Source organism: Lygodium microphyllum, chromosome 20, assembly GCF_053477565.2.
Source record: "Lygodium microphyllum isolate KBCC chromosome 20, Lygodium_microphyllum_v1.1.10, whole genome shotgun sequence".
Taxonomy (NCBI): domain Eukaryota; kingdom Viridiplantae; phylum Streptophyta; class Polypodiopsida; order Schizaeales; family Lygodiaceae; genus Lygodium; species Lygodium microphyllum.
The window spans coordinates 47,462,330-47,489,969 of record NC_141154.1 but is presented as its reverse complement, the minus strand read 5'-3'; the positions used below and the strand labels follow the sequence as shown (position 1 = coordinate 47,489,969).

General features: G+C 41.1%; 1 pseudogene; it reads right to left on the bottom strand.

Annotated features, from left to right (window-relative positions):
• Window positions 1-27,640, bottom strand: part of LOC148018895 (uncharacterized) — a 50,234-nt pseudogene that overhangs the window by 8,928 nt on the left and 13,666 nt on the right.

The window sequence follows — 27,640 nt, the reverse complement described above, 5'->3', positions numbered from 1 at the left end:
GATGGGACACTTCGACTATGTATTGATTACCGAGGGTTGAATCAATCAACAGTCAAGAACAAGTATTCTATTCCTAGAATAGATGAGCTTCTTGATCGTCTTCAGGGTGCAAAGATCTTCTCCAAGATTGATCTCAGGTCAGGTTACTATCATATAAGGATCAAAGAAGAAGATATTCCAAAGACGGCCTTCAATACAAGATATTAGCACTTTGAGTTCCTGGTTATGTCATTCAGGCTTACAAACGCACCTGCCACCTTCAACAGATTAATGCAAGATATCTTTAGACCATATCTTGATGATTTCGTGCTTGTCTTCTTCGATGACACTTTAGTCTATTCTAAACAGGAAGAAGATCATGAACCTCAACTTCGGATTGTCCTTGAGACAATGAGGTCTCATAAGCTGTATGCAAAAATGAAGAAGTGTGCATTCTTCAAGCGTCAGATTGAATATCTGGGATTCATAGTATCATCAGAAGGAATATTAGTAGACCCAGCCAAGGTCAGAGATGTGCTTCAATGGCCAATACCAGTATCAGTCAAGCAGATACGTAGCTTTCTTGGATTGACAGGATGGTATAGGGTCTTCATCAAAAACTATGCTTTGATTGCAGCACCTCTTACAGACTTACTAAAGAAGCAGACTTCCATTACATGGTCAACTTCCGAACAAAATAGCTTCGACAAATTGAAGCAAAGTTTGGTATCAGCACCTATTCTAAAACTTCCTGACCTCAATAAGGAGTTTGAGGTAGTAACTGATGCTAGCATTCTTGCCTTGGGGTGTGTACTTATGCAGGAAGGTCATCCAGTAGCATACTCTTTAAGGAAATTGAAGAGTCATGAAAAGAATTATGCCACGCATGATCTGGAATTACTAGCTGTCATCCATGCTCTAAAGCTTTGGAGACACTACCTGCTGGGTAACAAGTTTACTCTAGTAACCGATCATAAGAGTCTCAAATGGATTTTTACCCAGAATGAGCTCAACATGAGGCAACGTCGGTGGATTGAAATATTGGAGGAATATGATTTTGAAGTCAAGTACCGACCCGGGAAGGAGAATGTAGTTGCCAATGCACTCAGTCGCAAGGCATTCCTAAATTCCCTAATCTTGTAAAATCCATCAACGGCCAGATCTCTGGCTACAAAAGTATCTATGCCAAATAACCCTATACTTGAACTAGCTAGAGAGGAAGCACGCCATGATTTGGCCTACCAAAAAATGATAAAGGAAATATCTACCAAGGAGCAGAATCAGAAGTTGCAAGCTAAGTATCAGGAATTTTCCATTGATAATGGACTTGTCTACTACAGAACAAGGCTGTGTATACCAGCAAGCCAGTCACTTAAGCAGAAAATATTATGGGAAGCTCATGATTCTCCTTTTTCAGGACATCCTGGCTATGCTAAGACTCTTAATGCAGTTAGAAAGAGCTACCATGTCATGATGCCAGGGAAACTGCAACCGCTTGACATTCCCCAAATGAAATGGGAATTCATCAGTATGGATTTTGTTGTGGGCTTACCCCAAGTCCAAGGAGGATACAATTCCATTATGGTTGTGGTTGACATGCTGACCAAGGTTGCACACCTGATTCCAGTAAAGACAAACTATAAAGCCTCCGACATTGCAAGATTGTTTATCAAGGAGATATTCAAGCTACATGGGTTACCTAGAAGAATCATTAGCGATCGAGATTCTCTCTTCACATCACACTTCTGGAGAGCTATCTTTGAAGCTATTGGGACTCAACTCTATTTTAGCACCGCCTACCATCCCCAAACGGATGGCCAAACAGAGCGAGTAAATCAAATCATTGAGGATATGCTTAGGGCATACTGCTGTCGAGAGCCGAAGAGGTGGATTCAATACTTGCCATTAGTTGAATTTGCCTACAATGCTTCTTACCAGCAGAGCATTCAAATGACCCCTTTCCAGGCATTGTATGGTCATGATTGTCGAAGTCCCCTAAACTTTTCTGATCCAACCCTAAGAGTTGAAGCTTCAAGACAAATGTTGGAGGACATGGATGATCAAATAAGGTTAATAAGACAAGACATACAAGCGGCCAAGGATAAGAAAAAGGCATACGCAGATTTGAAACGTCAAGATAGAGTCTTCGAAGAAGGAGACATGGTCTTCATTCGTGTACGCCCTAAAAAGAGTTCTCTATCCCTATGAGAATGCAAGAAGCTAAGTCCAAGGTATTATGGGCCGTACAAAATCCTCAAATGCCTAGGACCCAATGCTTATAGATTGCAACTCCTTGAGAACCTAAAGGTTCACAATGTATTCCATATCAGCCTATTGAAAAAATATGTACCCAACCCTAATCATGTACTTGATGACCAACAAATTGTAATGCCTAGTCAAGGAGTCCTTGAACTAAGGCTGGAAAGGATCTTAGATGTTAGGGAAAGACAGTTAAGATCTAGAACCCTGAGAGAATGCCTCGTCCAGTGGAAAGATTATCCCGAAGAGGATGCCACTTGGATAGATGAAAGCTCTCTCAACCATCAATATCCCCAATTTATCTCAAGATGAGGACATCTCGATTCCTCCAAGGGGGAGAGAATGTAATATTCCGCGTAAATAACGAATTGGATAAATGGAATTTTTTTTTAAATTTCCCCCTATCCCTCCACCCGACTGACGAGCTGGAGGGGCAGGGAAATAGTAGGAGCCATTAAGCTCCTTGTTGGAGCCTTATGGAGGGAGGGGGGACATGCGTGTCGACACGCAGGGGAGGGAAGATCCCCCTCCCCTCCACTATTTAAATAAACGGACCTGAGGAAGGAAGGAAAGAAAAAAAAGCTGCTGCCGCCTGTTGTGCCGTCAGGATGCCATTGTTTAGCCTGAGGGAGGGAAAAAGTCATGTAGTGCTGTGTGGAGGAGAGGAGCTGCAAGGCTGAAGGGGAGTCATGAGGATCGGATTTCGAGAGGCCGTGGAGGTGAGGAGCCGAAGGGCTGGATCTGCTGCGCCTCCGCCAACATCCGAAGCCGACTTGACAGGTCGAAGACCGCCATGAAGCGAGAGGGACAAAAATACTGGCCGCCAACAAGCATCGCCAAACCATCTTCTTCCTCCACGTGTCGAAATCACGAGCCCAGAAGACTTTAGAAGCTTCTTGGGAAGCTTCTAAAGCCCCCTTAGGAAGCCCCCCTTCTTGTGGGCTTCCATAAGCTCTTCTATGTGGATGCTATATACCCTCCCCCCCCCCCCCCCCCCCGTGTTTTATTCCTTGACGATGGGAACCTAAACCCCCGTGTTTTATTCCACTAAGCCCTTTCACCCCCCCTTCTTATGACCTTTTTAAAACCCTTTTTTTCCCCCCTCCCCCGTGTTTAACCTTCAAAACCCCTTGTTTTCCCCCCCGGGTTTAATCCCCCCTAAGCCCCCTTGTTTCCCCCCCTCGGGTTTAATCCCCCCCCTAAGCCCCCTTCCCCCCCCCCCCCCCCCCGGGTTTAATCCCCCCTAAGCCCCTTTTTTTCCCCCTTATAACCCTTTTAACCCTTTCTCAACCCCCCTCATAACTCTTATTTTCCCACAAATCACTAAGCTTTCTTCTTAATCCCCCCGCATCGCCATTATTTCCCCCCCCTCCCCCCCCCCCGAACCTAAAAAAATCCAAACCATCATCATGGCCTCGGATGGTATCCCGTAAGGGAGAAATAGCCGTGAGATGAAAGATAGGGAGGGAAAGTAGAGGGAGTGAAAAGAAGGATTGAAGGAGGAAGAGGGGGAAAAAGATAAAAGAAAGGGAAGGAAGGAGAATAAGTGCTTTCTATTCCTTCTACCCCAAGTCAAAATCCTCCAAGGGTTCCGTGGTTGCAAAACCACACTCACCCATAAACTTTTTTTGATTCAAAGAGACGGTGGAATTCCAGAAGAAAGAGGAAAAGGCTATCTGACATTCGAACTACGATGCCGCCGAAGAAAGTCCGAGGTGTAGCTGCGGGAGGGTCATCTCCCGGTATCCATGTGGATATCTCACCCCAAAACCAGGTTTTTCTTCTTGGCTTTAATTCGGTTTTAAGCCGATCATGCAAAGAAAAATTGTTAAGGATAGGATATATTTGTTCGAGTTATTGTAACGAAGGAGTTAGCTTATGAATGACAATGTATAGAACTTAGTTTTCTTCAAATTGCATCGAGCATTATAAATTACGAGCAAGATTATAACAAGACGATAAGTATTACCTTCCAAAAGATAACTGAACCAATCTAAACATAGAAACATTCATACCCTAAACACTTGACTACTTTCTTTACTGTAGGGACAATAAATTCGTAAAGATAAGGAACTAGGGTTTGTCCCTAAGGTTCTTAAAAGAAGAAACCCTAGGCCTGACATACGTCAGCTTAAAGAATCTAAACAGATTATTCCATCGCAGGACTTGCGCAACAAGTATGAAATCATTTAGTCTTGTGATTGATTCACAAGGAGAAAGGGTAAAAACCCTCATCAAGGATGGCAGATCCCTACGCAAGTTATCTTGGAAAAAGACGTATTTTTGGATATCCTTCTAAATAAGGAAAGTTGTAAACCGGAAACTAGCATATCTAAGGCACTTTAGGGTTAACCAAGTTGGGTATGCCCTACACTAAAAGATCTTGCCAATTTACAAGACACCTTGGGAATGAGTGCTGTTACACTCAAAAGGAAAGAACACTTCCTTAGCAGTTTGCCAAACAACTGGGTTGATTAATGGAAATGTTTGTGGTTGCTAGAGATTTTAGGGCTCTGTTTGAATTATGAATTACAAATTAAATGAGTACCTATACTTCAGGTTGAAGGCTTGAAGGAAGAGGCAGTTTCAGTTACCCCTGACTGCCTGCCTAACCCTAACCAAGGGGTTTGTTCGTCGCACCGGGAACGTGGACCGAACCCGCCGCGAGAGGTCTCTCTGTTGAGCTCTACTTGGAGTAGGAGGACGCTTGGGTGCCAGGGGGGGCTCTGGCCATAAATCCCTCACCTTTCGGGTCCTGCACAAGAGGCTAACGTGACTCGGGATTGGATCTCGAGGCCCGCATACTAGTTTACGGGCAGAAGCTTGGAATAGTGATCCCTGGCGATTACTGGATAGCCTTCGGGAAGATTATGGACAAGCCTACGGGTGGAACTCCTTGTATTTCAAAGATAAAATGATGAAATGTTAAAAAAACTTGCTTGATATTGTTTTTCTATGTCACGCGATAAGATTACGTGAAGGAACCAGTGCTTAACAGGGTTAATTAATGAAGCTGATTGTTATATATCAAATTAATGTGTTAGATAATTACATAACTAAAACAAACCGAGGAAAGTGCGAAGGATGGGCCATGGGTCCGTCCTACGGTTGGGTGGTCCCGGTTAGCCGGGAACTTTTCTCAAAAATCTTGAAGAACAGCGGAATGATCATCATCATCAAAACGAATAACGAGAACGATGACCTAAAGTTACGTCTTACCCAATTTACGCTGTTTTAGGGGAACGGAATGGGACTATGCCTTATGGCAGAGAGGTTGAGCTTTGCATCCCTCTCGTTTCCCATTCTTCTTGAACCAAGTGCAGTTTGAATCCGCTTCGGACCTGGCGTTTCTGCGTAAAGTAGTTCGCTCGGGTCTAACGCTAGTTGCTGTTAGCTAATGACCAAACAGGAAAACCATAATTCCGGTCGATCCTAAGTGGGAAACGGCCAGGATACTTCCGCTACGTGGCAGACGTGGGAAGACCTAGATCGCAAAACCCGTAACATTCCTTGGGAGTGCCGGGCAGAGTTTTCTAGACATCCTTTCTGATGGACTACTAAGACGTGTCCTGGATGATACCAGAGGACACGTTACACGTAGCCATTGTGAAATATGCACTAGCGCCTTAGACATCAACCAACCTTCAACCATGCTACCTTCTGGCCGAGCTCGTTGTCGCACAAAGCCTTTCAGGGTTTTTATAAAGCGCTACAAGAAGAACATTCATCGCGTATGGATAGGTCCAGCAATCTCCACTTCATCTACAAGATGCACAAGAACGTGGATTTGTATCGTAAGCATGTTGATGGAAAGGTATTTCTCAAAGAGACAGACCGTATCCACTGCTCCCCTCCTCGCGGATTCAATAGAGGACGTCTTAATCTACTTTTGTGAGATCCATTGCACCAAAGTCAACAACCTGTACACGGCCCCGCGTATTTCTGGAGTAAGACATCCTGCGATCCCGATCAGTAGTACAAACTGTGATAAATGAGAAAGCATTATGAATAATGGCTACACTCCAAATAGCAAAATCCGCACGCCAATTACAATCCATTCGTAGTACAAACCTGATATATCTTATGTGAGTCATGGGATTTTAGCCCTGATAATTAGTCATCTTTAAAAAATACAGACCTGAGAGAACGCATCATACCCGTTGGAGCAGATAGACTTGAACTACTTGCTTCACAATGCGCTCTTCATTAGTGGACAAAACCCAAGGAGCACGAGGTAGCTGCATGCGACCATCAGCACTCGATTGTGGCCAAAGCGCCTCCATCTTACCTACCTCCTTCAAATCCATTCGTGCCCCTATAGTGTCTCTCCTTCCTGTGATGTGGTCCCATAGCAAGCTGCCCATATTCTTAAAAATATGCATGGGATCCAACAAGTGACCTGTAAGTGGGTCCAATATGGCAACTCGTAGAAAACTGAGAACCGCTGCATTCCGTTTGGATGTGACTCCGCACGGACCATTTTCAGCTCGTACCAGCTTGTGGCGTTCATATGTGTTGGAGGTCGTCCAAGAAAACCTTCCTTGAGTTCATGATCCTCTGGCAAGAAAGCGGCGCGTCCTTGATATACCATCTTCTTCATGGTTCGTGACCTTCGGGAAGCTAACTCTAGCCTGCACAATGGACATGCATGATAACCTGAGGTAACCAGACCTGTTCTAACACCACGACCTAATGAATACAAGCTTGAACGAGATAAAATATAGATATTACCAACGAGAACGGAGGCCTATTCACTTGAGCACTCTCCTAGCCCCGGAAAGTCATGCATCGTCCACATGAGAATGGCTCGAATATTGGCAGACCGCCGACCATCGCGCTTGCTCATATCTTGCACGGTGACCCCCTCCTCCCACAAAATCTTAAGTTCATCGACTAATGGACGAAGATACACGTCCATATTTTTGACTTTGTAGCGGCCGGGGACGAGTAAGCTAAGGATGAGATGTCCTTTCTTTATAGAAAGCCATGAAGGGATATTGTAGTTGACAAGGACTATAGGCCACACACTGGAAGAAGTTGAGCGCTGACCGAATGGGTTCACTCCATCCATTGGAAGACCGAGCCGAAGATTCCTTGGATCTCGGGCAAAGCCTGGGAAGGTAGAGTCAATGTGGCTCCATGCGCGTGAATCCGTTGATATTCGTTAAACTCCATCCATGGACCTATTCTGCGCATGCCACGTTGTTAACCTCGCCATGTCGGACCTACGAAACATGTGGTTTATGCGAGGGATAAGTGGATAGTGTCTAAGAACTTTTTGAGGGATGGTTTGTCCTTGCAAGTCCTGTCGATACATGTGAGCACCACAATTTGGACATGTCTCCATAGTCTCATATTCTTCTCTAAACATTATGCAATTACTGATACATGCATGGATGTCGTTGTAGTCTATGCCAAGCTTTCGTAAAACATGTCGTGCATCATCACGATGGAATTTGCAGGTGGTAATACATAATATTTCAATAACCTGAAAAAAATCATAAAACACCTTGAAAAAGCACAAATTTTTTTAATAATAGTGCTGAAAAAAATCAACGAAGCGTATGTACAAGGTACCTAAACAACCGGTCATACTCGCATTGCTCCACTCGTATTTTACTTGCACACTTAAGAGTGCAAGCAGTGTCTTCAGGTGAGATACTCTACACCCATCATATAATGGTATGGATGCTACCTCTCTAAGCGGATCAGAAGTCTCGACATCCATGGGAATCAATGCATCGATCATTGCATCCATCTCAGGCTTCAAGATTGTAGGCACGTTTGGAAGGCTGCGCGTCTCCTCTGGCATTGACGGTATAGATTGCCCTTGCAAGTGGTGGATTGCCTCATGCACTCCATCCATCACACGCCCACGAACTCTTCTAATTGGCCGCACAGGGTGCACTCCTCCTTGGGACGAGACGTCACTTCCCTAGATAGAAAATTTGCCATCCAAACCTAATCTTATTGTATATGGTATTCAATTAGCTTGCAAGTACAATGCATGATTAATATTAACTTTTCTTACCGTGTGCTGAAAATTTGCAATCGCCTAATCAATGATCTCAGATTGAAACTCGCTAAATCGTCATATGTGTTCTATAGACAATCGACGTTTTCGTCTCATTGCCAGCTTGCATTGAGAGCAAGGATATGGGACATGCTGATTAAGATACGCCTCGTGATCTTGAACAATAGGATCTTCATCATTTTCCATTTTGTCTACGTTACGACAAACAATTTGTTTTTGTTACCATTCTTTTTTTTTCTTAAATTGTTATCATCTCCTTTCATCTCTCTCTTTTTTTTTCTTAAATTGTTATCCTCTCCTTCCATCTCTCTCTCTTTTTCTACGTTATGACTATGACCACGACCACGACCACGACTATGACTACGACTACGACCATGACCACAACTACGACCATGACCACAACCACGACCATGACGACCATGACCACGATGACTATGACCATAACTTCGACAATGACTACGACCATGACCACGACGACCACGACCACGATGACTATGACCACGACTACGAAAATGACTACGACCATGACCATGACCACGACTACGACTACGACTACGACGACTATGACCATGACCACAACCATTACTAGGACTACGGCCAGGACCACCACCACCACCACCACCACCACCAGAACTACGACCACGACTACGACCACGACTACGACTAGGATGACCACGACTGCGACCCATGACCAGGACTACGACTACGACGACCACGACCACGACCATGACTACAACCACCATGATCACGACCACGACCACGACCACGACTACGAATATGACTACGACTATGACCATGACCATGATCACGACCACGACCACAACCACGACCACGACCACGACCACAACGACCACGACTACGACCACGACCAAGACCACGACTACGACTACTTATATAGAGATGAAGAGAGAGACAAGAGTTGAGAGAAGAGAGCGGAGAAAGAGAGAGAGATCCGACTAGAGCATTTGACACCCATAGTCAATGCACCTTGGAAAACACAAGCACAAATTGACATTGACTTATGGCAAGAAAATCCACCACAAAACAATAGTTATAATACTCGAGGTAGGATTTCAAAGTCTTATTGATTTCAATCGATCATGGATTCCATACTATGGGTTGGTTGCACTCACTAAGAATAGGATTGGTGATTCGCCTCATCTTCTCTCCATCGTCAATAGAATTCTCCTTTACCATTTACAACTCACCCACCTTCTCTCCACACTATTGCACACTACAATCTCTATGAGGGTATGAGATTGGGATCTCCATAGATACCAAAGTATGATCTCTAGCTTGATGGTTGCGTATATACTACTACTACTCGTGGAATAAACCTTAAAATAGTTATTATGCTCAAATATATGCTTGTTAGAGCAGAAATTTGTTCCTAAGACTATTCTAAGGAAGAAAGAGGGTTAATGATAAAAGAGTGTCCTTCTTTGCAAGTGATTTTATATTATATTTATTAATTAAAATTGATAGTTGAAGATGAGTTTCCTAAGAGATCTTGTGGTGATACTGTTTTAGTTTTTTGTATTTGTCTTTTTAAGGAGAGATTGATTTTTATGGAATATCCAAAGTTATTTTTGGATTTACATTATGAAAAATGAATGTTTCTCATACTGATAGGCTGATTGCCTTTGTTGTATACTTGCATGGTGGAAGCTAGGACAAGCCCCATGTATGAGAGGTCTCTTTGCAAGAAGAACATTATGCTAGGAGGCACAAGTATGCTAGGGCTCTCTAGCCATATATCCCTTAGGTTTGTTGAGGATTGGCCTAACCCCTATGCGCCTAGGATGAGCTTATTGTAAGGTCCTATTTACTTTTCTCTCTTTTTCTCCCTCTCTCATTTCCTCTCCCTCCCTCACCCTCACCCTCTCTTTCTCTCTTTCCCTATTAGGTTTAATGATTTTTCTCTCTCCTCTCTCTCTCTCATTTTTTTCTCTCTCCTCTCCCTCTCTCATTTACTTTTCTCTCTTTCTCTCTCTGTCTCATTTCCTCTCCCTGATCCTTCACCCTGACCCTCTCTTTCTCTCTTTCCCAATTAGGTTTAATGATTTTTCTCTCTTTTTCTCTCTCCTCTCCCTCTCTCATTTCCGTTTATCTCTTCCTCTCCCTCTCTCATGTCCTCTCCCTCCCTCACCCTCACCCTCACCCACACCCTCTTTTTCTCTCTTTTTCTATTATGTTTAACATCTTTTTCTCTCTCGTCTCATTCTCTCTTTTTTCTCTCTCCTCTCCCTCTCTCATTTCTTCTCCCTCCCTCTCCCTCTCTCATTTCCCTATTATGTTTAATGTCTCCCTCCCTCCCTCTCTTATTTCCTCTCCCTCCCTCTCCCTCTCCCTCCCCCTCTCTTTCTCTCTCCCTCCCTCTCCCTCTCCCTCTCCCTCCCTCTTCCTTTCCCATTTCCTCCCCCTCTCCCTCTCCCTCTCTTTCTCTCTCTCTCTCTCTCTCTCCCTCCCTCCCTCTCCCTCTCTCATTTCCTCTCCCTCTCCCTCTCCCTTTCTCATTTCCTCCCCCTCCCTCTCCCATTTCCTCCCTCTCCCTCTCTTTCTCTCTCATTTTCTCTCCCTCTCTCAATATACACAAAGTATACAAAAAAAAGTAAAAGAGAGAGAGAATGCACTCTCCCTCCCTCTCCTTCTCTCATTTCATTCCCCTCCTTCTCCCTCTCCCTCTCTTTCTCTCTCATTTCCTCTCCCTCTCTCAGTATACACAAATTATATTAAAAAAAGTAAAAGAGAGAGAGACTGCACTCTCCCTCCCTCTCCCTCTCTCATTTCCTCCCCCTCCCTCTCCCATTTCCTCCCTCTCCCTCTCCCTCTCTTTCTCTTTCTCTCCCTCGCTCTCCCTCTCTTTCTCTCTCATTTCCTCTCCCTCTCTTAATATACACAAATTAAACCCTAAACAAGTAAAAGAGAGAGAAAATGGACTCACTGTAAAGATTCGAAGAAGGGTTTGGCGGCTACTCTTCGAGACGGCGGCTCCTCCTCTTCTTCGTGAACGACAACGGCGGCGGCAATGAGAAGCCTTCTTTCTCTCTTTCTCTCCCTCTAAGCAAAACGATTTCTCTCTCTCTCGCTCTCCCTCCCAAAAACTTTCACGAATGCGCGAAATGAAATGCGCTTGGGTTTCAGCCCACGTTTTTTTTCTTTGTGGAGCGTCGTTATTTGCATCGCTATTAGCGTCGCATTTGAGATGCTAATAGCGACGCTACTATTTATCATCGCTAGTTGGCGTCGTGATGGCCTGATATCCTTGTAGTGATAGTATGATAATCTAGAGGCCTCTTGCAAGGAAGGGAAAGCCTTCAAGACTTTGAAGAAACTAAATGATCACTGACTTAAAGAGAAAGAGGTTCACCCTCTTTCTTCCGAGGGCACATATTGTAGACAAAAACATAAGACCATCCATGTGTTTGGCATTTTTGTTGTATGCGGGGAGTCATTAGAAGCAGCACATGTCATGGGCAGCTTCATACTCGAGTGCTGGCATCAATACTATCCTCTTTTCTATGGTATAGTTCTACATAGCGATGGATTTTATGTAAACAAAGGGTGCAACGTTTAAGTGCCTCTCATGGTAAAAGCATGGATCACTTATCATGGTAGTGTGAAGAGTAAGTTGGCACAGTGATCCATCATGGTTATTTTACATGCAAATTATAATGTTGATAAGGTGTGCTCATATGGTTGAGATCTCCTATGGTTACTGCGCAGACAAAGAACATGTGGTTGTGGTCATCAAAGATGGGAAGATTGTAAGTAATGTGAAATATAATGGACCAGGGTTAGCAAAATTTGCTACCAATCCCATCTATAATAGAGGGCTATTGTCCAATACTAGGATGGAATGTTATTATAATCACACTTTGCATTATGTGGTTCTTACACTAGCCATCCACAAGCTAGGTCACAACCAAACAATAGGAGGGAACTCCACCAATGGAATGGAACTCTCTCACTTGGTGCTGACCCATACAGTGTTCACACCACATGCACGGTTCACACCACATGTAGGACACCACCAAGAAATAACATGCTACAACTCCCTTGGATGGTGCCTCCTTCACATGGTGGTGGTACGTCCATTCAGAACCCTCCACACATGATGGTGATCTACTCAACATAATTCCCCAAAATGTCATAGTTACCATTGAAATTTTTAAGAGCCCAAAGATCACCACCTATCGCTACCTATAACATTGTTTCACACTTGGCTCTTGTGGTTCTTACCCTTGCCATCCACAAGGGCCGCCACTAAGTCATAGGAGAGAACTCCACTATTGCGATGAAGCTCTCTCATTTACTAGTGATCCATGCGGAGTTCATGGTATAAAAAGGTCACCACCAAGCAATAACCAACCATATCAACATGATGGTCACGTCCTCAACATAATTCCCTAATATACCATTGTTAACATTGGAATTTTTAAAAGCTCAAAGATCACCACCTATAGCCACATGCAATATCGTATCACACTTGGCACTTTTGGTACTCACCCTCGCTAACCATAAGGATCACCACCAAGTGGTAGGACGGAACTTCACTACTATGATGGAGCTCTCGTGCTTGGTGGTGACCCATGCAAGGTTCACAATACATGGAGATCGCCACCAAGTGATAATAGGCCATATCAACATGATGGTCACCTCCTTAATATAACTCCATAAGATACCATACTCAACATTGAAATTTTTAAGAGTCTAGATATCACCACCTATAGCCATCAAAAATTTCATGTTACACTTGGCACTTGTGGTTCTCACCCTTCCCACCCAAGAGGATCACTACCAAGTGGTAGAAGGGAACTCCACTACTCTTGATGCCAGGAGGCATATTCCACGGTGGATTCCGTGAGGTTTTACGGTGGATTCTGTAAACTTTGATGACCGGGGCTCATATACAAAGTGGATTCTTTGTGCGAGAAGTTGATGGGGACGCCTATCCTTTTCGGGCGTTTTATTAATTTAGTGTGTACATGGGTGATTCCATAGCGGGTGATTCCGCAAAATACATATTAAATTAATAAACGTTTATGAGTTTAGAGTGTGCACTCGTAATAAATTAAGGTTAGCATTTATTTCTAACCAGTTGATTTATTTATGTAGCTGAAGACTGCTAGGTATTCACTTTTGTCGGTTTAATTGCATTATTTTACTAACGATTGTGAATGCTTCAGTCGATGTGTAGAGATAGCAGTAGTGGCGGAGGAAAGCATTGGAGTCTAGCGAGTATTCGACCTATGTATTATATTTTGATAGGCGCCACGCCTATATTTTGTCATGTCTATTGAGGCATCGATTATTGATTATTATTTTGTATGCGCCTATGCGCACGGATATGTTATTTCTATTTGGGACATTATGTTGGGCGTGCCAGATTCCATGGGCACCGTCCATTAGCTTTATTTCCTATTTTTGTAAAAGCAAACTTAAAAGCTAAGAGCTTGTCATATTTTTGTAAATTGGGCTATTATTGAGCATGAAGATGGAAATATACATAAAATACATGCTTTGTGAAGCGCTCACACAAGGCATGGGGGGAGATTGAACCCAATTGGTCTCTTGCTCTTGTCGTTCATGCATTTTACATTATTTTTTGTGCAAAAAGGTAGAGTTCATTGTTCTTGGGGACCTTCCGGGATTCAATACGTGAGCATACTGCGACCGATCTGCGCACCAATGGTATCATATGACCGGGGCTCATATACAAAGTTGATTCTTTGTGCGAGAAGTTGATGGGGACGCCTGTCCTTTTCAGGCGTTTCATTAATTTAGTGTGTACATGGGTGATTCCATAGCAGGTGATTCCGCAAAATACATATTAAATTAATAAACGTTTATGAGTTTAGAGTGCGCACTCGTAATAAATTAAGGTTAGGATTTATTTCTAACCAGTTGATTTATTTATGTAGCTGAAGACTGCTAGGTATTCACTTTTGTCGATTTAATTGTATTATTTACTAACGATTGTGAATGCTTCAGTTGATGTGTAGAGATAGCAGTAGTGGCGGAGGAAAGCATTGGAGTCTAGCGAGTATTTGACCTATGGATTATATTTTGATAGGCGCCACGCCTATATTTTGTCATGTCTATTGAGGCATCGATTATTGATTATTATTTTGTATGCGCCTATGCGCACGGATATGTTATTTCTATTTGGGACATTGTGTTGGGCGTGCCAGATTCCATGGGCACCGTCCATTAGCTTTATTTCCTATTTTTGTAAAAGAAAACTCAAAAGCTAAAAGCTTGTCATATTTTTGTAAATTGGGCTATTATTGAGCATGAAGATGGAAATATACATAAAATACATGCTTTGTGAAGCGCTCACACAAGGCATGGAGGGAGATTGAACCCAATTGGTCTCTTGCTCTTGTCGTTCATGCTTTTTACATTGTTTTTTGTGCAAAAAGGTAGAGTTCATTGTTCTTGGGGACCTTCCGGGATTCACTACGTGAGCATACTGCGACCGATCTGCGCACCAACTCTAATGGAGCCTCTCGCTTTGTGGTGATCCATGCAGGGTTCACATCACATGCAAGTCACCACACCAAGTGATAAATGGCCATATCAACACAATGGTCACCTCCTCAGCATAGCTCCCCAAGATACCATAGTCAACATTGACATTTTTAAAATCCTCGAGATCCCCACCTATCGCCAGACCTGCAATATAATTTCACCACATAATCACAATAAAATCATTTAATATATAGTGCCTACATGGAGAATGAGGCTTTGTAGTTCTCTAATTATCTCATGGTGTCTGATAGTGCTTATAGCACATATTATAATACCATAATCAAAATTTATATTCATAGAAGCTCATAGATCACTACATATTGCCATCCACAACATCACATCACCACATAAGTTAGAATAATTGTCTCATAGAATTGGAATCATTGATGCTACCTCCATGATTAGTTGCCTTTTGAAAAGCACATCGAGCTTGCCAATGAGATCCGTCCATACCTTGAGTTGACTATACTGCCAAACTACCTTTATCTGCAAATTATGGACCATGTGCTTCAAGTATATGCTGCACAACAAGAGAGATTAGAAACAAAAAATAATTCAAAATGATGATTTTTTTTGTAATGGTGACAATACTGACCATGTTGTGTGTTATACTATTTGTCGTCCATGCCTCCACCATGGACTTATGAAATTTAGCAAATATCTCTTTAAATGTATTGGAATCACCATCCCTAAACCTCAACTTTTGTTACAGAGTTACTAATCTATCTAGGTGTATCCACACTTTGGCCTTTGCAATCCTCATTCGTCCCCCGTTGCTCCAATCCGGAACAACAAGGTGCAACTTTTTCCATGCTTCATACTTCTCTGGTTGTTTTACAAGTATATTATTGCCTTCCTCATCTCGAGGTGGAGATATAAACTTCCTAGCCTTGGGTCCACCAAAGCATGGTTTATAAGGGATATTTCCACTCTTTCTCAAAATTTTCTTGTCCTTTTTTATTTCTACTTGGCTCTCGTGCAATCCAACTTCAAAGAGGGCTGATTCTATCTTCTTGCATGTAGCATCAGCTTCTGACACTGGTTGTATCTTGTATGCAAAACATATATATTCATATACTAGCTTCTCAATTATTCAAACCAAACAATGCAATGTGCAAAAGTAAACCCTTGTTAGTGGTATTTCTAAAATAGGGCACTAGTTTGGATCCACTGGAACTAGCATTCCATTTCTCATGACTTTTTGATCACCTATTGGAGCACCTTGTTGTCCTACCTTGGCAAGCCATTCTTTATTTCCATATTTCCCTTTCTTCCTAGTTTGCATGTAGTATATGCACGGAGATTTTGCATTCGCTGCATTTGATAAACCAAACATACACTTCAATGTTTTTAAATCACCTGCAAGATGCCATTCAATTGGATAGTCCCCAAACCCCTGGATGTGTAAAATTGCTCCATTATTTTGTTGTTGAATAACATTGGGTATATTAGTGAGGTTAAAAAAATTTTAAGTACCTCATGGTCCTCCTTTGGTACTTCAAATGCTGCAAGCCACAATATTTCATTCTCTGACTGTACACTGAAGTTTAAAGGATGGTTTTCATCGATGTTGAGATCCAATGCTTGATTCATAAGTGTTATACTCACACATTCAAGTTTTTACCTCTTAATAATCTCACTCTCATCAAGTTTGAGAACAAACTTAAGCTTGCCTCCACATTCTTCCATAGACATATTGTAGAACTTGACCATAGCAATCTGAACCCTACATATATCCAATACAAAGTTGTTGGATGCATTCAATACAAATGCAATGTCTTTGGAACCATACTTCAATATGTGTATATTTTCCAGATGCATTGGCTCACCAATTAGTTCTAAAAATTTCTCATTTAGTTTTCACGTGAAATGATTTTGGCAAAGGCATTACTCGCTTAGTTTTGAAGACTTACTTAAATCATGTATCTAATTGTTGATAGAGCATACTATATGACTCAGAACTCACTCCCACCTTGTCACATAATCCCTGAGCATTTGTAGCATCAAACAAGTTGCTCATATCCGTAAGATGTTCACTTGCAACACCATCTACAATGTCCCTAAATTTACGATTTTCTAATGCATTTTTGACCATATCCTTGCTTAGGACTTTTGCAATAGTATCATTCTCTGCATGAGGGAACATACTTCTCATTGTAGCATATTGAGCATATATCCGTCTATGATATTTTCCACTTTCTTTAGTTTAACTAATCAAATGCGCCGATGTGCTTCTTTGGTTTTTAAAGTGGGCCCCATCTCCAAAGTTTTTGTGAGCTTCCTCTTTATGTTTCAATTCTCCTTCTTCAAGTCCATAACTTTAGACTATAACTCCAGATTTTGCAGGTGTGTAGCCTGCATAGCATCTTCAATGACAAACATTGCTCGTTGTAAGCTCTGGTTCTCCCTATCCTTCTCAACCAATAATCTATCCTTTTCCATCAAAGACTGCATATTCCCTTGTAATCTTGTCTGCATATTTGTCAAGGCTTGATAAACCTCTGCTAATCCTTGTGTGACAAGTCTGCATGTGTATCCATACAATCCTTCATTGCCTTCACAAACAAACTTTACAAATAATGTAAGCCCTTCAAATTGTGGTGGCCTTTGAGTGACTGGATCGGGTGGATAAATGCACCCCAGGGGGTCCACTAGGGTTTATCGCATGGTACCACATGAGTGTAAAGGACGGGGGTTATTTAAGGGAAGGAATGTATGATTACTTTCCTTGGATGAATTCACGTATAATAATGATATTCATATCTACACTAGATCAACTCCATTCCTTGCCAATATGCAAGACAACCTAAAGTGAGTATTCATACAAGTGACCTAGCGAAAAATCTAGCATGTACGAATCTAGCCAAACATTTGCCAGTTGAAGAATCAAGTAGCTATGAATCTAGTCAAACATTTTCTAAAGATATGTAAAGAGTTAAAGTCTACTACTGAATGATCCCAAGAAAAATAAAAAGATAATGTTAATCAGAATTGATGCACCACTCAGCTTATAACATTAGAGATCAAGTTTGGCATTTCTTGCCAGCTTGAGTCATTCAATTTTTTTTTCTTACAACAAGATCTATGATATTTTCACCCTTCCTAGAAGATGCATGATCAAAATCAAGATCGATGCTCTTCTTCGCTTGCCTAGAAAATAAGTTGTACCAGACTTTGGCCATTCAAGATAACTTGTTAAGTGGATCCTATCACTTATCATCTCTAGACTCACCACAATCCATGAGACTTCACCTAGTAATTCCATGTGTTAGTGTTGGAGCCTTTCTCTATCATTACAACAAAAAGGCCTCATAGACGCACATTTAGACGCGATTTTTGAATATAGAGAAATTCTTACGGGCGCGTCTATCCGCCCGTCTATTTGCGCGTCTACCATTTCGCATCTATAATCGCATGTATCAACGAATTTACACGCACAAATAGACACGCAATAGACGCACATATACACGCGCATATAGACACGCTGGTAGACGCGCTTTTACAAGCACTGATAGACGCGAACGGAAAACAAAAAATGTCCTTTAAAAAAAGATATTTAATTTCTTTTTTTAATTTGAATTATGAAGCGTGTGTATAAGCGCGTGTAGTCTGCATTATAGACGCGCGAATAAACGCGAATTATCTGCAATTTAGATGCGCTGATAGACGCGCAAAACAAAACTAGAAAAAAAAAACAGAGAGCATTCTCTAGTATTTTTTCCCCCCTCCCATACATCAGATTGTGTATTTGGGAAAAAGACAATGTATCCTACGGGCACGAGAATTGAAAATAAAAGTCCATGTATTCATTATATATCAAAGCATTTACAAGGGAAGTTTAAGTGCTTGCAACCTAAAGCGTGGCCGCAAGTAGTAGGCTCAAAGAGATATGATACATATACAAGAAAAGAAGGCCTCATAAGGAGGTATGGTGCTCCTCTACAAATCTGAAGAGAAAACATCTTCGCTAGTACCACCATGGCTACTAGCATCGCTATCCCCCTCCTCGCTATGCTCCACATCCGGGTTCGCCTACACACACAAAAGATCAGGGTTGCTTACATAGACAAGGTGGAGAAAAAGTTATAATTAGTTATACTTTTAATAGGAAAGTAAGAAAAACATACCTCCTCTGGCTGTTGAATCCGCATGGCCCGGTTGTATTGGTCCTCAGTGATAAGACCCTCCTCATAAAAGTGAAGCCATGTCGCTGTGCGGTTATGGCCTCGATGGTAACCTACCTCTCTAGGAGTAGGTGTCCTACCAACGATGGTAGTCTGCAAAACATTTAGAGATATACAAACAATTATGAGTCACAATATATTAGACTAAAATATATAAAGAATTTCAAGAAATATAAATTTAAAAAAACTAGAAATCAAAATATACTTACAAACTCTGCCTTCCACTAATGCGACGATCGCATGGTTTCCATTTGGATGCGTCGTGCCTCTGCGTGCTGGCGACTCTTCACTTTCTCTACTGCTTTCGTCTTGGCTTTCTTCCACTCTATGCGGTGGCACATAGGTGGTTGGCTATAGGCTCCACGCCCCTCCTCCAGCCTCCGCAGTGAGTCCCTAGCCCGTGTCACGAGGTGGGATCTTTTGTTGTGAAGCATATCCCTCACTTTTGTATGTCCCCAATCATCCGAGAATCATTGACCCTCAGGATTTGGGTACCTCCTATGGACTGCCCTCAACACCTCCTGCCACAAGCCGCTTTCCTGATTTTTGAAGGCAATGAAACAATCTTTATACGTCGCATGCATGACACTCCTCATGTACGCCATTACATCCCTTCCCTCATCATCATGAAAGATGCCACCAGCATCTGTAACTCTATAGTACTGGCGTACAACCTCCTCTACGTGATCTACTGGTGAGGGTGATCGCTCGCCACCTCCTAGGCAACCCCCACACAAGCCTCGTCCTCCCCCTCGACTCTCCCTCCTCCCTCTCTGTCAACTACCCTCTGCCTCGCTGGACGCACGAGCTTCTGCAGATGCACATGCTTCTGTAGATGCTTGTGCTTCAGCCGATGCACGTGGAGCACGTGGAGTACCTGCAAATGGAGTACCTGCATATGGAGTACCTGTATGTGAAGTACCTGCATGTGGAGTCTGAGAAGTAGTGCCAGGCAAAGACGCCAGAGGCGTCCCAGACATGGCACTGAAAACCTCGTCTGCTGTGGGAGAGCGGCCAAGGTGTCTGGTCATCTCTCCCATGAAGTCTTCCCTACTAGAAAAACCTCCAAAAAATGCATTGACCCCCTTGCCAAAGGAGGCCAATGTATCATTCATGCGATCCACATCTGGGTCATTGCTAGATGAACCAGGATACGACATCTGCAAAAAAACACAGGAAAAATACAAATTTATTTGCATACAAAAAATCATATATTACCTACATTTTCAAAGAGCTTTCTTTAGACATTGAGCATAACACTTAAGTGCTAATGCTTCTCTTAAACAAGAAAACTGATAAACATAAACATGGGATTGGTTACATTCATCATTGCAGAAATATATTGTTTACTATCAGAACTGGGAGACCTGGCGCGTGTATCCCCGTGTCTACGTTGCACGTTAGACATGCCCTCAAACGCGCTCCAGAGTGAACCTTCTGTCTAGTGCATCTATTTGCACATCTAAGATGCAGCACAGACGTGCTGTCAAACACGCATCCCAGGTCAATGCGCGTGTATAATGGCATGTAGACTGCAGGTCAACCTTCTGTGCAGTGCGTGTATCATCGCGTGTACACTGCAGAGCACACGCGCTCTAAGACGCGCCCTCAGACGCTCTGAGAGGAAACATTTTTTGTGTCTATGTCTGCGTCTACAGTGAGATGTAGACGTGCTATCAGACGTGCTCGGTCGGCCGATTTTAGGCCGACAACTGCCATTGATGATTTACAAAATGCAATACATAATGGAATCACAAATCCTAAATAAACAGACAGAGCAGAGAGAGGAAGAGAGAAACAAAGAGAGAGAGAGAGAGAGAGAGAGAGAGAGAGAGAGAGAGAGACTCACCTTGGGTGTTTTGTGTGGCGGGTGGTGGCGCTTCTTCCTTCTCCTTCTTCCTCTCCTTGGTAAGCTACCCTCCCTTGATACTTTCTTGCTGCTTCTTCTTGTTCTCCTTTTTCTTGTTCTCTCTTTTTTCCTCTCCTTGGCTTTCCTTTTTCCCTTCTTGTGTGTTTGAAATGAAAGAAGAGGTGAGTCATGAGGAGCTAAGGCATGAAGAGACTAGGTGAGGCATGAAGAGACTGCATGTCGGCTAAACTCAAGCTTTAGAACCGCAAAAAACAGAGGAAAGGAAATGCGCAGTTTGAAAAGAAATGATTTAAGTATGGTTTGAATTTTGACGTGTGCGTCTATTTTCACGTGTATATGTGTGTCTATTGTTCAGATAGACGCGAGTATAGACGCGAATATAGACGCGTAGTTAAACGCGGATATAGACGCGCATTTGGGATTTATCATAATTTTTTGTTTTTAAGATAAGTTTTGATAGTGAATTCTTATCATAAATTTTAATGTATTTATGATGATTTTGTGTATTTAAAATTAAGATCTTATGTAAACATATGAATGACAAATATTTTGATGTTGTCATGAATTAGGTTTAATCATGTCGACGTCATCATCACCTAGTGCGGTGCAAGTTGGTGAGTCAATGAGCACATCCTCAAGTGAGGATGAAACGTTGCATCTTCATAATCGAGATGCATGGCTACGACGAAAAATTAAATGCGTGTGTAATCGTTGTCGAGGGTGTATTTTTCGAGCATATCGAATTGCAATGTCACACCTCAGCTTGTATGGAGAATGGGACTGAGAAAAATCACCGGTATTCATTGTTTTTTTTTACCACTAAGATTGCATGTCTATGTTATGGGAATTATATATCAATGTTCATGAAACTCCCTTTTGTGGGGTTGAGCACGATGTGGTGCCACATCCTCAGATGCTCCCTCCCAGGCGTCGAGAGGCTGCAAAACGTCGACACAAGGAGGCAGAGTCTTCAAGAAGAGTAGAGACTCACGACCATGATAGTAGCCCTCATGAAATGCCCCATCAAGTCGTAGAGGATGAGATTTTGGACAACATGGTACACCATCTATTTTCGCAACCGGTTCAGGGAGAAGGTCACTCTACGAAGCCAGATGATCCACTATATGTAGCATCATCTACTCCGTCATATGAAGGTTGTACGTAGTCCGTTCTTCGTGCGTCCCTCGAGATACTTAACTTGCAGACAATTTATGGATGGAGTAATGTCAGTTTGGATGCGTTATTAAAGTAGGTATCAATTCAGTTTGGCTTATGAATCATAATATTAATTGTTAATTCTATTTTGAAATCATGCAGCAATATATGTTGGTGGTTTTTTAACTCACTTTTAAAAATATATGTAGGTTATTATCACAAATGCTTCCAAAAGGAAACAAATTGCCAACTAAGAGAGAGCAAGCAAGACATTACTTGACATCTCTGGGAGGCCTCGATTATGTCAAGATCCATGCATGTGTCAATGATTGTGTCTTATTTCGTGGGATTCATGAGTTCGCACGAGAGTGTCCTGTTTGTGACGAATCAAGATACGAAGTGGAGATGAAGTCAATGGATGTGCCTCGTAAGGTTTTGCGATATTTTCCGATTGTTCCACGTATAAAACTTATGTTTAAGTGTAAGTCTATTGGAAAGCTCATGTCATGGCATGCTAGTCATCGTTCAAGTGATAGAAAATGGAGGATCCCTGCAGACACACCCACATGGCAACATATAGATAATTTGTGGCCCGTTTTCAAAGAAGAGCCAAGAAATTTGAGATTTGGTTTAGGTATGGATGGAATCAATCCATTTGGCATCAAAAGCACATCATACAATGTATGGCCAGTGGTATTGGTGAACTATAATATTCCTCCATCCATGGCAATTAAAAAGGGACATGTGATGTTGTCCCTTCTGATTCCTGAAAAGCACAAGGTAAAAAACATGGACATGTACTTAGAGCCTTTGATTGAAGAGTTAGAAATGTTATGGGAAGGTATTGAGGTGCAAGATACAAGTGCATCTGCATCCTCTAGAGATTTCACATTGAAGGCCATGTTGTTGTGGACCATGCACGACTTTTCAGGATATGGCGAGTGTTCAGGTACATGTATATAACTCTATATTTGAAATTCAAGACTTGAATCAATTGTATTTTATTAATTCACTTGTTTTTTCAGGTTTAACCACTTCAGAATATCATGCATGTCCTATTTGCGGTCACTCTCTAGTTTTCTCTAGGCCGGCACGTTTAAAGAAGGTTATCTACGACAATCATCATCGATTTCTTCCTATTGACCATCCCAAATATATTCTCCCTACTAATGGAATGACTCCACAATCTCTAACCATTCGAGATTGGAAGGAGAGATGGATTAATGCCGACAGCCACCCTCCACTCGGCATGAGTCGGTAAGAAGTGCATTTCTCTCGATTGACTTTAAAGTATTTAGCATGATGAATTGTTTACATAATATATTGTTTGTTTGTTAGGTTCTCTATATTTTTTCGTCTTCCGTACTGGACTGAACTCAAGATCAATCACCTGTTGGACCCCATGCACATATTCAAAAATGTTGTATCTACATTATGGGATCACTTGATAGGGGCTCGTGATTCAGTTAATGTAAGGGAGGATTTACGTAACATTGGTCGCATGAGACGAGCCTGGCCACGCATTGGACCCAAAGGAAAGATTGAGCTACCCCATGCACCTTGGATGTTGTCAAAGAATGAGGAAAAAATAGTGAAGGAACAAATATATAGCTTTCGAACACCCACAGGATGTATGAGATGTCTCAAGGGAGCCTTCATAAAGAAAAAGAAAAGAGGTGTGGAGCAACTATCTGGTTTGAAGTCCCACGATTGGCACAAAATGATTCAAGTAAGGGTATCTCTAACCATGAATATAGTAATTAGTGGAGTAACTATGTGTAAACTTTGGGGTATGATGACTTTTTCCTCAACTAATCATTTGATCTATGAATATTGTTTACATTTAGTTCGTACTTCCTACTAGCATATCCCATTGTGTATCCAAAGATGTACGTGATATCATTTACAATATGGGAGAGCTTGTGAGGTGTGTATACATTGTATTTTTTCATTATATATCTTTGAATTTCTACACAAAAATAAACAATTCTCAAATACATCTTGACAGATACGTGAGCTCGAAGGAAATTGATCCAAACACATTGCAAGATGCTCGAGTATTATCTGTTGAGGTGGTTTGTTTGGTGGAGGAAATTTTTCCTTGATCCATTTTGACTACTCAATTACATTTACTCGTACATTTGATTGATGAGATGGCACTTTGTGAGGCAGTTTATGTAAGGTGGATGTTTTTTCTTGAGCGCTTCATGAAAACCTTGAAAGATTTTGTGAGGCAAAAAGCACGGCCTGAGGGAAGTATGGCTGAGGGTTGGTTAGTGCAATCATCCCTTGTTTATATCTTTGAATATCTTACTGAAGTGGATCCCTCTCAACCACGACTATGGAAAGATGATGAAGACTTGAGGATGACCTTTATAGTACCTCAAGGAAAAGGAATGAGTAAAGTGCTAACAAAAGAAGAACTTCGTAAGTTAAATAGTTTTTGTGTGCTCAATAGTGATGTAATGAGCAAATGGGTGACACTATGTAATGAAGCAAGGGCAAGAAGAAAAAGAGAAAGACAAAAATTTCGCACTAGATATGGACGTAATGTCTCATTTCCAGATCATCTAAATGCGCTCCCACGTCATATTGATATAGATTGGTTACATGAGGAAATGGAGAGAATGGAAAAAGAGGAGGAAATTAATATATCTCAAGAAGAGTGGGAATACGCACGAGGTTGCTTATCAAAGGTGAGACATACTATCAATTAATTTGTTTCTATAAGTTTTATTTTATATAAATAATTGACATGTTTGATCTTTTATCTTTTACTACTAGTGCACATTATTCAATGCACTTTGGTGTGAGGGTAAACATCTTCGAACTCAACGTATAGATGAAAAGAGAAATACCCAAGATTGTGGTGTCCTTGCTCACTTCGAGGATGCCAATGGTACCATGGAAGGTTATTGTGGCTTGATCCAAGATATTCTGAAGCTTGACTTCAGACGATTCTTTATATATGTACTGGATGTGAAGTGGTTTAAAGAAGTGGTAACAAATGGTGAGCATTGCACAATCAGACGTCATCCAAGTGGTTTTGTAATCATTGACTCTACAAAATTTCACCAAAACAACAATGACACATTAGTACTACCTCAACAATGCGAGCAGGTATATATGCAAAGGCTAATTTTTTTATATGTATACATGTGATACATATACACAATATAATAAGTACTTAAGTTTTTTGCTTTTGTTTTTCAAATACAGGTTGTGTATCATCCAATGGTAAACAATAACCGATGGTGGTATGTCATCCCTATATCTAATCGTTCAAAACCAATATATGGTAATATTACGGACATGGAGATAGCAGATGATCACAATCCAACAATTAATGATGATGTGCATGATGACACCATAATGAATGATATGTGTGATATAGTACAAGATGAACCTCGCAAGGATGTTCAAGGAAATGCAGAAGAAGACAATAATGTGATTGTCGACGATATTGATGAAGTTATTGAGCAATATAGCAACACATCTGATAGTGGGATAGACTTATTTGTTTCGTTACCTCTTGGTAACATAGACCTAGAAGTAGATAGTTTAGCAAGGGCTGATCTCATTGAAGATGAGATGGATCATTCACTGTAACATACTTAATTTGCTTATTGATTCAATGTGTATTCCTAATTCTATGCTTTTTATCATGCGCACACGTGCATACTCAAGAATCAATAGTCAATTTTAAAGCTAAATTGAATTTTTCATAATAAAAAGGAAGTATCTTTTATCATCTTCAAGTACGTAGAGAAATTACGAGATACATATTGCAATGCTTGCTACTGATTGTAAGGTTTCTATCAATTGCCGCTAATTATTTATATCAGGCTTGTCAACTGGAGGAACTGCCATTCATTAGAGAGCAATGAAAAAGTAATTATTAACTCTATTTTTTCAATTCAATGATTCAATGTGTATTCTTAATTCTATGGTTTTTATCATGCACACATATGCATGCTCAAGAATCAATTTCAGGTGGTTAAATAATTATTAACTTTGATTTTTTAATTATGTGAATTGCTAATTTTAGGTGGTTAAATAATTGTGCGTCTGCTGGCGCGTCTATATTAGCGTCTATTTGCATGGATATATAGACGCAAAATTCGTGTCTATTTACACGCACGTTTACACGCACTTATAGACGCTCTGATAGACGCGCCCGACTTTGCGCGTCTAACATGCGTGTCTATGCCTCGTTTCTGTTGTAGTGTATATCCTAAGAAGGAGGACCCTACAACCACCACTACTTCTTGAAATTGGAGGTCGTCTAGAGTGAGAACTTGAGACAGCTCTCCTTGATTCGATAATCTCTTACAATAGAGGCTTGAATACCTTGCTCATTAGAAGGTCTATGTTGTTACTATGATAGAATATGCAAACTTTCCTCACACCTTCATGAAGAAATTATTAAAGTAAAGAATGTTGATTAAAGACGTCGGATTGAAGCCAAAAGTATTACACCAAACTACCCCATCGCTCCACATGGAACTCATCACTAAAGGAAGGGGTAATATCATGGAAACCAAGGAACCTAGGATCTTCTAGAAACTTCTAAAAGATTCAAGTTTTAGAAAGCTCTAAGAAGGTCCTAGAAGATTCTTTGAAATGTTGTAGAAGAGTGCTTTCATCACATTGCTTAATATCATCCCTTATATTAGCGATGCTTATGATATTAATGATGTCATCATCTAGAAGTTCTCCTTGACCTCCTCAATAGACATCTACATTTGCTGCTCTTCTGTTATCAAAGCATGCAATCCACACTTCATTTAGTGTACTATTAGGTTCTCAGGGAAGTTACTATATGTATATCCTCTACATCACATGTGTTCGAGGCCTATTTATAAATATCCTTATTTGTGAATTTTTCTTGAATAAAACATGATCCTTTTCTATTCAATGGGCTAATAACCCCTTTATATTACACCCTTATGTATGTAAAAAGTGTATAAAAATGTTAGTTTAAAAATACCTTATTTTGAACCGACGTGATGCACACATATATTCATGAGTAACTTACCCAAGATTAGTTTATGGCTCATAACTTGAGTAGCTACAGTCACACAATTTAGTACATAGAACTTTTGCTCCTTCGTATAGTTTCTTGTGTGCTATCCAAGCTTCTTAATGGAAGCACATGGTTGCGAAGCATTACCTATTTATGTTATTCAACTAGTATAATCAAATATTCTGATTTTGTATATTCTATATTTATCCTATCTTCAAAATTTCCTATACTCTGATAACATCATATTTTCTTATAGGAAGGTAGATGTTTTATGCTTAAGAGTGTTTCTTTGGCACATTCTTGGCAAATCAAGGAAAGATATTAATATTATCTGACAAGTATGGATTGATTATTCACTTCTAGAGAGGACGTGTTTATCATGACCTTGTCATACATACTATCAATGTGAGTAGAGATGTGGATTTGGATTAGGATAGTAGTCGGTGTACCCTACTAGCAAATGTAATGGAATATAATGATGCTAATAATTAAAAAACTAGTAAAACAAATCATCAAAGGAAAGAATATAAGTTCAAAGGACTGAATGCTAACATTCCTTGTCAATTTGATCTAAATAAATAAAAATTCTCATGTTTGTG